Raw genomic sequence first — 10265 nt, 5'->3', positions numbered from 1 at the left:
AGATTACAATCTTATAATGGTGATCATCATCTAAATACATGTATACCCATAAATTTTCTTTGAAATGCGGTTATCAGATAACCGCATGTATTACCTGGTTTAGGTTTTTACTGCACACGATTTTTCCTGAAAATATTTTAACGAATGAAAATGAACAATATCGTTCAAATCGTAGTGTTTTTTACCAAGTAGTTTTCATGATTTTTTTTTATCAAGGAAACATGTTCACGACGGTCAACAAAGCTCGAAGTGTGCTACCTCTTTTGCTGGTCAAGTTACCCTATTGAATTTTTATGACAAGGGTTTTGACAAAACTAATGGTATTACAGTGATGGTCATCCAAAGGGGAGTGTCATATGATATCCATGTTTGGTTGTGTGTGGCTAACTACATTCGGTCAAAGCCAACGTTTGAAATGGTGTCTAATTATTATACATGTTGGTTGTAATAAAGACACTCCATCTCCCAAAAGTCAAACTCTCCTAACTAACTCTCATGCACTGATGTATATATTTGTACCCTTTAAGGTTAATTGTACTGATGGTGAAGAGTAATAAGAAAAGCTAATAAAAATGTTTCGCTTTCTTACTGCAGATATATGTGTTAATTGATCTATTCATATGTCAACATCTTGCGTTATCCGATTATGGTGTTATTATGTGCATAGTTTATTGTATTTGTTCTTAAACTTTGAGACAATATCTTATAAGTTACCACTTTTATTATAGGGAGGAGCCTTTTGGGTCAAGGGAGTGGAAAAATCATAATCAACTCACTTAATACGATCGGTTCAATATTTTCATGTGAGTCGGGCAAAACTACCCTCGCACAAAACCTCTGTTTCTTAAAAAAAGATTAGCCTTCCTTCTTTACTTCTTTTGAACAACGAAGAACACTCTAAACCCTAAAATATCAATTTTATGTATGATTCGTCTAATGTAAAACCATCATGATTTTGCGCACTTCATCGCCGAAACTATATATTCGAAAAGGTACGATGATAATGATTGGTGAATATCTAGACTATATGAAGTTATTTTTTCCAATTTTCAATATCCCAACGAGATCAGAATCTCAGTCTTCAAATGTGCTAGAGTTTGCTGGAAACGATAAATTTTAGGTACCCAAGTAATTAAATCGTGATTATTTTTCTTTTGGTATGTAACTTTACATAAAGGGGAAAAAACAGTTTATAAAACCTTGGTTCGGTTATACAAGTAGAAGAGAAATGAAACTCTCTCGTTCATAATATAGAACGTGAATGCCAAAAATCTCAACCAATGCAGATCATGATGAAACGCAACATTTCAGTGCAACTTGAGTGCCGGTTAAGTAGAACATTTCACTGCCGTTTCAGTGATGGTGAACATATTAATTCCTAACGACATAAATTTAATAAGAAATATAATGAGTTAGACTATAACTTAAGGAAAAGTTTCACTCGCATTTAAAAAGTAGTCAGAACCTTCATTGAAATTTTACCATGGAATTTAATCAGTTTTGTATTATTGATATCATATCATAAGAATACAACCCCGTTAACTAATATATTTCTTTATAAACACAAGTCACTTAACAAAACTGTGTCCAAGTCTCTCCCGTCTTTGTTTTCACCTACTAGAATTTCAAGGTTCCTTTTCTTCCCCTATAAATCCATAATTGCCACAATTTTGTCAGCGCGATCATAAAATGATGGCTCCTGTGGTAGCATGTCACCCTTACCATGATCTTTTATTAGTTGCTTCTTACCCTTAACACCCTAATACATTTTCGTTATTTCCGGCTCTTGAATGTTGGTGGTGCTAGCTTGGAAATGCAATTGGCTGCAGTGACATATGATGGGTTTACTCATTGTGAGAGAGTGTGGCAAATGGAACACCTTAACATTCAAATTAAGTGTAACATTAATAAGACTAAAGCAATCAAAAATGAAAGAAAACAATGAAATATTGTAATTCACCATCACTTGAATGGAAGTATAATGCCGTGCTTCACTATAAGTTGGGTGGAAATGAACTGTTGGTTTTCACTGGCATTTCTCTAATAGGGAAATCAAGTATTCATGTTTTGAAATATGGACGTGAGCGCTTCTTTTTACTGCCTCTGATTCGAACAAACCAAGGTCATACATGCTGATTTATCTAGTTCTATAGTACATAAAAACAAGAGAATCATGCTCTTATGGGAGTGAGAGATTCTTTATTTCTCTTAAACTCAGGTACATTTGGAGATAAGATTAACAAATTGTTTTGTTTGATTCTCTTAGGTTTGGATTTGGAAATGGGTAGTATTATGGGTTGAGTGTCATCTTCCCAACCTTCAAAATCTTGATATTCATTTGTCATTACCGAACACGTCTAATTTCAATGATAAAGTGTACAAAGCCTTAATGATTTTACAAAGGAACTCTAAATATGTATAACTAAAACTAAGTTAACTAGGTTCAACAATACGTAGTTAGTTAGATGAGTCAAGTTTAAAGGACAATTTTGTCAAAAACGAGTTAATATCTAACTCATTTATGAATCAGTAAGTTCACCCTGATTTTTACGCTCCCTGGATAGAAACTCCTCCTCCCTATAAGAAAAGTGTAAGTTACAGCTATCAGTTTGACAATTAGCCAATAATATCTCGCTTTCTGTTTAACAAGTTGAGTAAATTAAACAGAAAGCCAGATATTATAAAACATCGTTCAATATTTTAGACTCCTGCTCTTTTGTAATTCCTTAAGGCAGATGAGCATATCTGCTTTGTGTTTAGAAACTCATCATGATGATGTTGTGGAGTCTTCCAGCCCTAAAGTGATATTTATGTAACCTATTATGTCTTTAATTGCTCTGCGAATTTAACTATGATTTTCCGATTAAGAGGAAAAAATGAGCTGCAGTACCAAGTGTTGCTATGATTTTTTCATAAAAAAGAATAACTGAAGTAATAGGTATTAACAGTAACAAATATAGAAAAGTGCAGAGACTAATCAGCACATCTTCCTTCACTGTGAAACCACAACTGCCATATGAAATCACTTTCTGAAAGGTTATAACTTGCAATGGGTGTTCCAAGGTTCAGTGAGGCAGACTTTGTGGGAGTGGAGCAGGAAGAAAGGTAGAAATTTGTCCATTAGATGGAAGGTCTGGGATTTAATTCCATTTGCTATTTGGTGGACAGTCTGGGTGGAAAGGAATGGTAGGCATTTCAATGGTTCTTATAATGCCTTGCATCTTATCATTGAGAAGGTGAAGTTCAAGATTTATAATTGGTGTGTGGGTACAAATGTTTTTGAGGGTATTTCTCTAAATCAGGTGATTCACAACTGGGAGGATGTTCTTGGTCCATTGTTTTTTTGTTTTTGTTTTGTTTTGTTTTTGTTTTTGTTTTTTTTTTTTTCTATTTTGCTTGTTTTTACAGCAAGTTCTGGTATTATGTCTCCTTCATGAGCACTCTTTGTAACCTGTAGCTTCTCATCATCTTGGTGGGAATGTTACTTTTCTTAATGCATTGCCCTTTGAGTCAAAAAAATATAGGCTATAAGGAAAAAATTTAAACTGTTGGTGAGACTAGCAAAATATAAACCTCATTAAGAACGAAAAGAGTTTCCTTGAGTTTTTTTTTAAAACGTAACCCTAGTAGTTTCCGTCTTGGTCCTCAAATGGTGTAATTTTCTCTTTTTTCTTTTCGATACATTCAAATTTTTTTCAAAAGAAAAAGTTTGTGATGTAAGAGTATAAAAAAAAAAAAAAAAAACTTTCACAAAACAAAAGATGCCACCTTGTTAATGGCGAAAAATGGTTAAAATACCCTTATTTTGGGAGTGTGGTTAGAGAAACGTCTCCAATTTTCAAAAATAAAATAAAATGTCCCATCCGTTAACTTTTCAAATTAGTTAAGTAGTAAATTCGATGTACATGTGATTTCACAGATATAATTTTTAGGATTTAGGGTTCATAGTGGCAACGTTCTGTTGGTGGTGGCGACGATGGTTCTGATGGTGACAACAATGGTGGTTCTGGCGGCAATGGTGGTGGTTCTGGCGATGATGGTGGTTTTGGCGGCGATGGTTGTGGTGACGATGGTTATGATGGTGGTGACGACGGCAGTGGTGGTGAATTATGGCACGTGCCGCAATCTCAAGGGCTGGTCATTTTCTAAGAAGGAAATGTCAATTCAATAAAAATCGGGGTTAAAAGCGACCTTCACACGTGAGAATTCGCGTAGGTGCAAAATTGACCTCTCTTAACTACTTCTAACAAACTAGGCATTTCAACTTATTTCAAAGACTTCAGCTCTTACCCGTTCTCCTAAATCTTCGCGATCCCTGTCTCCGACAATAGCTTGTATGCTTTAGGCCTTTTGAGCATGTGTAGTAGTATGTACTGAACAATTCCCAAATGAGTAGGAAAGGGAATACCTACTTTCTAAGCTGTGATAATATTTACATAGTTTTTAAACAAAAGACGAATCAAGCTCAAAAACACATCGACCACCATAACCTCAATCGACACTGCTAAATCTTGCAAGTAGTTCAGTCCTCCTTTTCGTCCAAGGAGGCAAAGGAAAATGGTTGGAACTTGTAACCCTCTCCGTGGTAGAATTTATTCATGAATTCAACCCAATGGAGACGCAAGGCGTGGAGAAAGGCACTTAGAGTTTCCATCACTAGCAATATGGAGACAGTGGCAAAAGCGAAAGCTACAAGTCCAGCTATGCGGATGCCAATTTTTTCAGGCCTGCCAGCGGCATGATACTAACATCACGGAAATGAAGGGGGAAGAAAAATTCCAGGGAGAAGCAAAGCAATGAGCATATGATAAAACTCGGTTAAAACTCACCCCCAAGCAAGAAGAAGTAATTTCTGGTAGAAGATATTTGACAACTCTGAATGAGCCAAACTGTTCCAGCAGCATAAGTTGTTTGTTAACATATCATGATATTTTTTTCTTTTTTAAGGAGCATAAAAGCTAATGTAAGGTAAAATCATACCTCAGAGCCCAAAGCCGTAGGTATAACGCGGTATTTGAAACAGCACCTAAAGCAAACTCAATCGACTGTATCATCTGATGCACAAAGACCTCACTGAAATTAAAATCCTCATGATGTTGATTTGCTTTTGTGGAGTCAGCTTCAGTGAGATCTCTTTCAGAAGAGACAAAGATCCCATATCTATGACCTTGATACCTCTAAAAAACATAACAATAACCAGAAGGATTAAGCTACTGTGTAACCAAAAATCTGCAGTTATGGACTTTTAACTCTCTATCAATTGTACCTTTGAATGACGCTTTTTCAGGATGAAGGGCTTTGGTAAGAGCATCCAAGGAACAGCAGCAATAGCCAAAATTAACAATATAATCTGCAAGAAGAATAATACAATGAACAAACTAAAAAGTATGGATAATCATATGAATAATTGAGATGAGTATGAGATTAAACCTGCAAGATTTTCTGGCCACGAAACAGCTGATTTTCGCCAAGATCCTCAGTTGGACTCAAGAACATGTAAATCATCACATGATAAAGGTCAGCTTGAGAACCTGTGCACCACTTGATAACAATGAGAAGTGCAAGGTACCCAAAGAGACTGTTAAGAAAGATCATCTGTGGTACAAATTGACACCTACAGTAGCCAGAGATGGAAAAAAAAGGGAAAGGTAAGAAAACACCATATGCATATTTCATTGCTGTCAGAAAGTATGGAAGACGAGAATAGGTAAGTTTGGAAGGGTGTAAAACAAACCATATATCTATTGAACTGCCATAGAACCTTGCATTCAAGTAACTTAACAAGATTCCTAGATTCATTTGAGTTACACCTAAAAGAACTGACATCTTCATCTTGAGGGAGTTTAGGAAAGGTAGCTCAGTTCGACTTCCACGCCAGCTGGGGTCCACGCCAAATGGGTATGGACCACGGAATTTGAGTAGCCACTAGTATGCGAATCACTGATCACAAGAAATAAGAAGACATTAACACTTCTAAAAGAAGAACAGTTCATTCTATTTACTCAGAAGTTAATGTTCATATACTAGATGAAGGTAATACCTGCATGTAGCATCTCGGCATCTGTAAGCAGTCTCACCAAAAATGTGGAAGGGAACAGAAAAGAACTCATTGTATATCAACCCACAGTATGTAGAAAACAAGGCCATTAGAAGAATTACGTAGCGGCCGCCAAAAGCCATCTCCATAAAACTGCCAAGTTTCTGATTACAAACACAAAACCAAGGCACATAAGCTTATACCACTGTTTTTCGGAATCATAAACAGCTTCTTACTCTTGAGCAGAAGAATGAAGACAGCATGAGATCACATACCCGCGAACCAATCTTTCTTTCGAAAGCTATTAGTATTAGTGCTCCCAATAACAAGCATATTCCATGACCCCAGTCTCCAAACATGACAGCGAAAAGAAACGGAAATGTAATAACAGTATAAACTGTAGGATTTGCTTCCTGGTATCTAGCAATACTGCACATGGCATTGTTGCATCAGTTTTCGACACTAAGAAAAACTGCAAGGAGAATGTAGTCATAAAATTAAAGTGGATTATTATGAATCCTTCTCAAAATGTAGGTTGTTGATACACATTTAATGGTCATTGACTAATTGGTAACTATCTGTTCTGTTCTACATAAAATTTTGAAGTTATGTTATCTAAGATCAAATAGTAATACTAGCAAATCTCCAGTTACAGACCCATATGCATCGACGATTTCCTGAAATGCACCCGTGAAGCGGTTCGTTCTAAAATGTGTAGGTGGTGACTCCATAGTGTCCTTCACATGAAAAATTATCCCTATATGTGAGTTGATGTCATTTGTTGCCCGTTCCAGTGCATTTTGAATCTGTTGCCATCAAAAGATACTTAGTATGGTGCTGGTAAGCTAATCCTCAACTGAAGTGCCAGATAATAAACCAGAAAGCTGAATGTTACCTGGGGTTTTGCAAATATTGGGCACCAGCCCTCTCCAAGAAGAAATTTTTTGGTAACATCAAAATTAAGCATATTCAAAGTATCACACACCGCTTTCTCCTTTCTAACCTAGAAATTAGATGATACAGAAAAGTAAAAATAGACATTTAGTATCAAGCTACCAAAGGCCTAATCAATTACCATCCCGAGTATCTAATTAGCAGTTTCTAATACAAATAACATATACCACGAAATCTACAAAATGAATTATACACAGATCTGTATACTCACCAAGTACATCCACTTCTGCAAGGGTAGCTCAATTTCCATGAGAGCATTATTCTGCTGCCTTTTCCCGGCATCCAGGGTGGCTTCTAGGTCAGAAAGACGTGATAAAACCTACATACAAATTTGGTTCATGTTAACCAAGACAAAAATTCAAAAAATAAAACAAACTGTAAACATTCCTCAACATATAACACTTGATGCGCAAATTACTTCCCTGAGCAGATAAACTAATAAACAACTTAATGCGAGAAACAAGCAGATGAACCAATATGACAAATAGAAAACAGTTGAGGGCTTACTTCTAGAGTTAGTTGCCTCTGTTTGGTAATGTCCTCAGGAACAGGGTAGCGATTTGCACCAAATGCTTCACAAATGTTCACGACACTAGTTTTTATCTTCTCCCCAGAGAAGAAGACCACAAACACAGCTTTCTCAACCTGCAGACAAGAAACCTGAAGAGTTGGTACATTTTAAGGCAATTGGAGTTTTAACTTCCAAAGGTAGCTAGCTAAGAAGGATAAGTACATGTACAGAAGGAAAAAAAAAAATACTTCGACAGGTTTGCTCCATCCACAGTGTTTGTAACTTCAACACACGACCTCCATATAAAACAAGCTATACAGGGGAAAAGACAAATACACAGATGCAGACCATTTCAGTTGATACAGGATCCATGAGACGTTCCTCCACTGGTGCCTGTTTAAAAAGCATATTTCCCCTTGTTGCACGAAAAAGCATCTTCTCGAAACTTAAAGCCTTGGATTTGCAAACGATCCCGCTAATATATCTCAAGCCAAACTGGCTTGATTGTTCATGCCGCAATTCCTATTATTTGAAAATATTTAGTGATGAAAAGCAGAAAGTTATTACAAGAATTGTTATTCAAGCGTAAGTATACCTGTTCTAGCAAGGATACTGTATCTAAGTAGTCATCCTTTAGTATTACATTGACGTCCAACTCTCTCTCTTGAGAGGTAGCGCATGTTTGAGCTGAAGCAAGGAAACCACCTGCCTGGATAAAAATATTAGAAGGCACAGAAAGGTCAGCTTGACGTAACTACTCAAAATGTAAAATTAGATGTTTCGAGTGATAAATGTGCTAAAAGTAGCTACTACAACCTACCGAAGAAATTTAAGCAATCAACACCTGCTAAGATTTATATATAGGAAGCTAGGCGTAGTATACTTGCTTGAAAGTAAAATATCGTCGGTAATCTCAAGCGGAACAAATAATAGAAAGATAGATACCTTCTGCAATACAATCTTGAATTCCAGGAGCTCACTGTAACATCGACGCAGTTGTTCACTATTTGCATTCATTTCAACAAGTTCTCTTCCACGCTCAGTAAGTAGAATCTGATAAAGATACTTAATCAGTTAAACCCTAAGAAAGGTTTTCAACTGTTGCTAAGAGAACAGTTCATTGCTCTTTCTCTTCCCTGAGTGCAACAGCTGTTTGTTCTTCTTCATCCAAACAGAAAGTAAACCAACCAAACCAAAGAAGAAGAGGAGGAAGTCAAAATCATCAGAGGTCACCTCCAATTCCTTCAATTCAATATCTGGTTGCATGACAGGGCCATCAGAAGATAGTAAGCCGGCTTTGTTCATTTGATCTTTGAAAAGACGAAGCTTCCGCGATAGCTCCCCGCATAGCTTTACCTACCAATCATACATGATTCCGAAATCATTAAAGTAGCGTTCGACCTTCGGAGAAGATTGAATGTGTGTAACTCTTATCAATGTTCACTACCGCAGCAGTGATATAGCAATAGTGCATCAAAGAAGTTTTACAACTTGTTAGTTGTTATTACGTTCATATATATTAATCAACTTAATTGAACATTTTTCCAAGCTTTATCAGAACATATGAAAAATTGACGGCTAATGCAACAAGTGGAATTTCATTATTACCTCATTAACAAATGTTCTTTTGAAAGGGCTTCTGTCCAAATAAAACACCACCACCAACAACAAATAAAGCGAATTAAAACTGGAGAATATGTAAATCGCTAAAATCAAGTGCTAAAGTATGCAAAAGTCTAAATTATAATCGCATGTTATGAATTTAATGCTGCCTACTAATTCTTACCACATTAGGAAGAATAACCCTAACTACTCATACATCACTACGGAACGAACATCAAAATTAGGAGAACAATCATGAATGCCGCTGATACAATCCATCCACGAAGTAAATATGGTCGGGCTTTAGCGGACAAAAAAAAAATCAAGTAATTAATTTCGAGGAAGAATCTGGCAACTTACGTCTTTGAATTGAACAAGACCAAGTTCACCAAGGTAAGAAACAGCTCTATGAGCTGATTCAACGGGGATTATGAGCTCAAAGAATAACATTTCCTCTGAACGCATTAGATCCATGGATGGTAATTTCTTCAACAGCTTCATTTAATTTGCAGAGAAACGGCGGTTTTGGTAGTAGGGGATGGATATTTATGGACAGAGTGTGTGAGAAAGAGAAAACAAACCTCTCCAAGAAGTTCTTTCTCAAGTCTCTGCTATGTCAAGTGTGACTCTGGAACAAAACTGTTTTAGTGGATTTTAGTGGACGTCCATGACATAGCAGAATATTTTCCACACACTAAATAATGAAACCTATTATAGGGCTTCACATTGTAATTGAGTGGCTTCGCATGGATTCTAAATGGCTAAAAAATTGGTTATGGGGTATCTTGATGCAATAGCAAATGACAAAGTTATTCTCCGTCTAAAATAAAAATTTAAAAACTAAAATCCAAACATAATTATAGTTCAAAAATCTACTCATCTTCTACTTCTAAATCATCAAACAATTAAATTTGCTAAACCAGTTACGGCTAGGAAACAAAGAACTTTTAACCGTAAATTTTTTCTTTTTTACCTATGTTGAATTTGATAGAAGTGTGTGGGCTTCCAACTCAAAACCAATTGGCAATGAGTGGAGTGGCTCCACACCTTATATATTAGGATCGTAAGGAGATAGTAAAGCAATGTGGGACTAAGATGTGACTAAGACTTTCCTTAGTCTCCACTTAATCTCCATTATGCCTCCTCCACGTGTAGGGCTCT

General features: G+C 36.3%; 1 pseudogene; it reads right to left on the bottom strand.

Moving 5' to 3' along the window:
• Positions 1-3834: 3834 nt before the first annotated feature.
• LOC113307899 lies at positions 3835-9767 on the bottom strand (annotated as a pseudogene).
• Positions 9768-10265: the final 498 nt, after the last annotated feature.

Source organism: Papaver somniferum, chromosome 9 (assembly GCF_003573695.1).
Source record: "Papaver somniferum cultivar HN1 chromosome 9, ASM357369v1, whole genome shotgun sequence".
In the NCBI taxonomy this organism is placed as follows: domain Eukaryota; kingdom Viridiplantae; phylum Streptophyta; class Magnoliopsida; order Ranunculales; family Papaveraceae; genus Papaver; species Papaver somniferum.
This window is presented reverse-complemented; position numbering and strand designations above follow the sequence as displayed.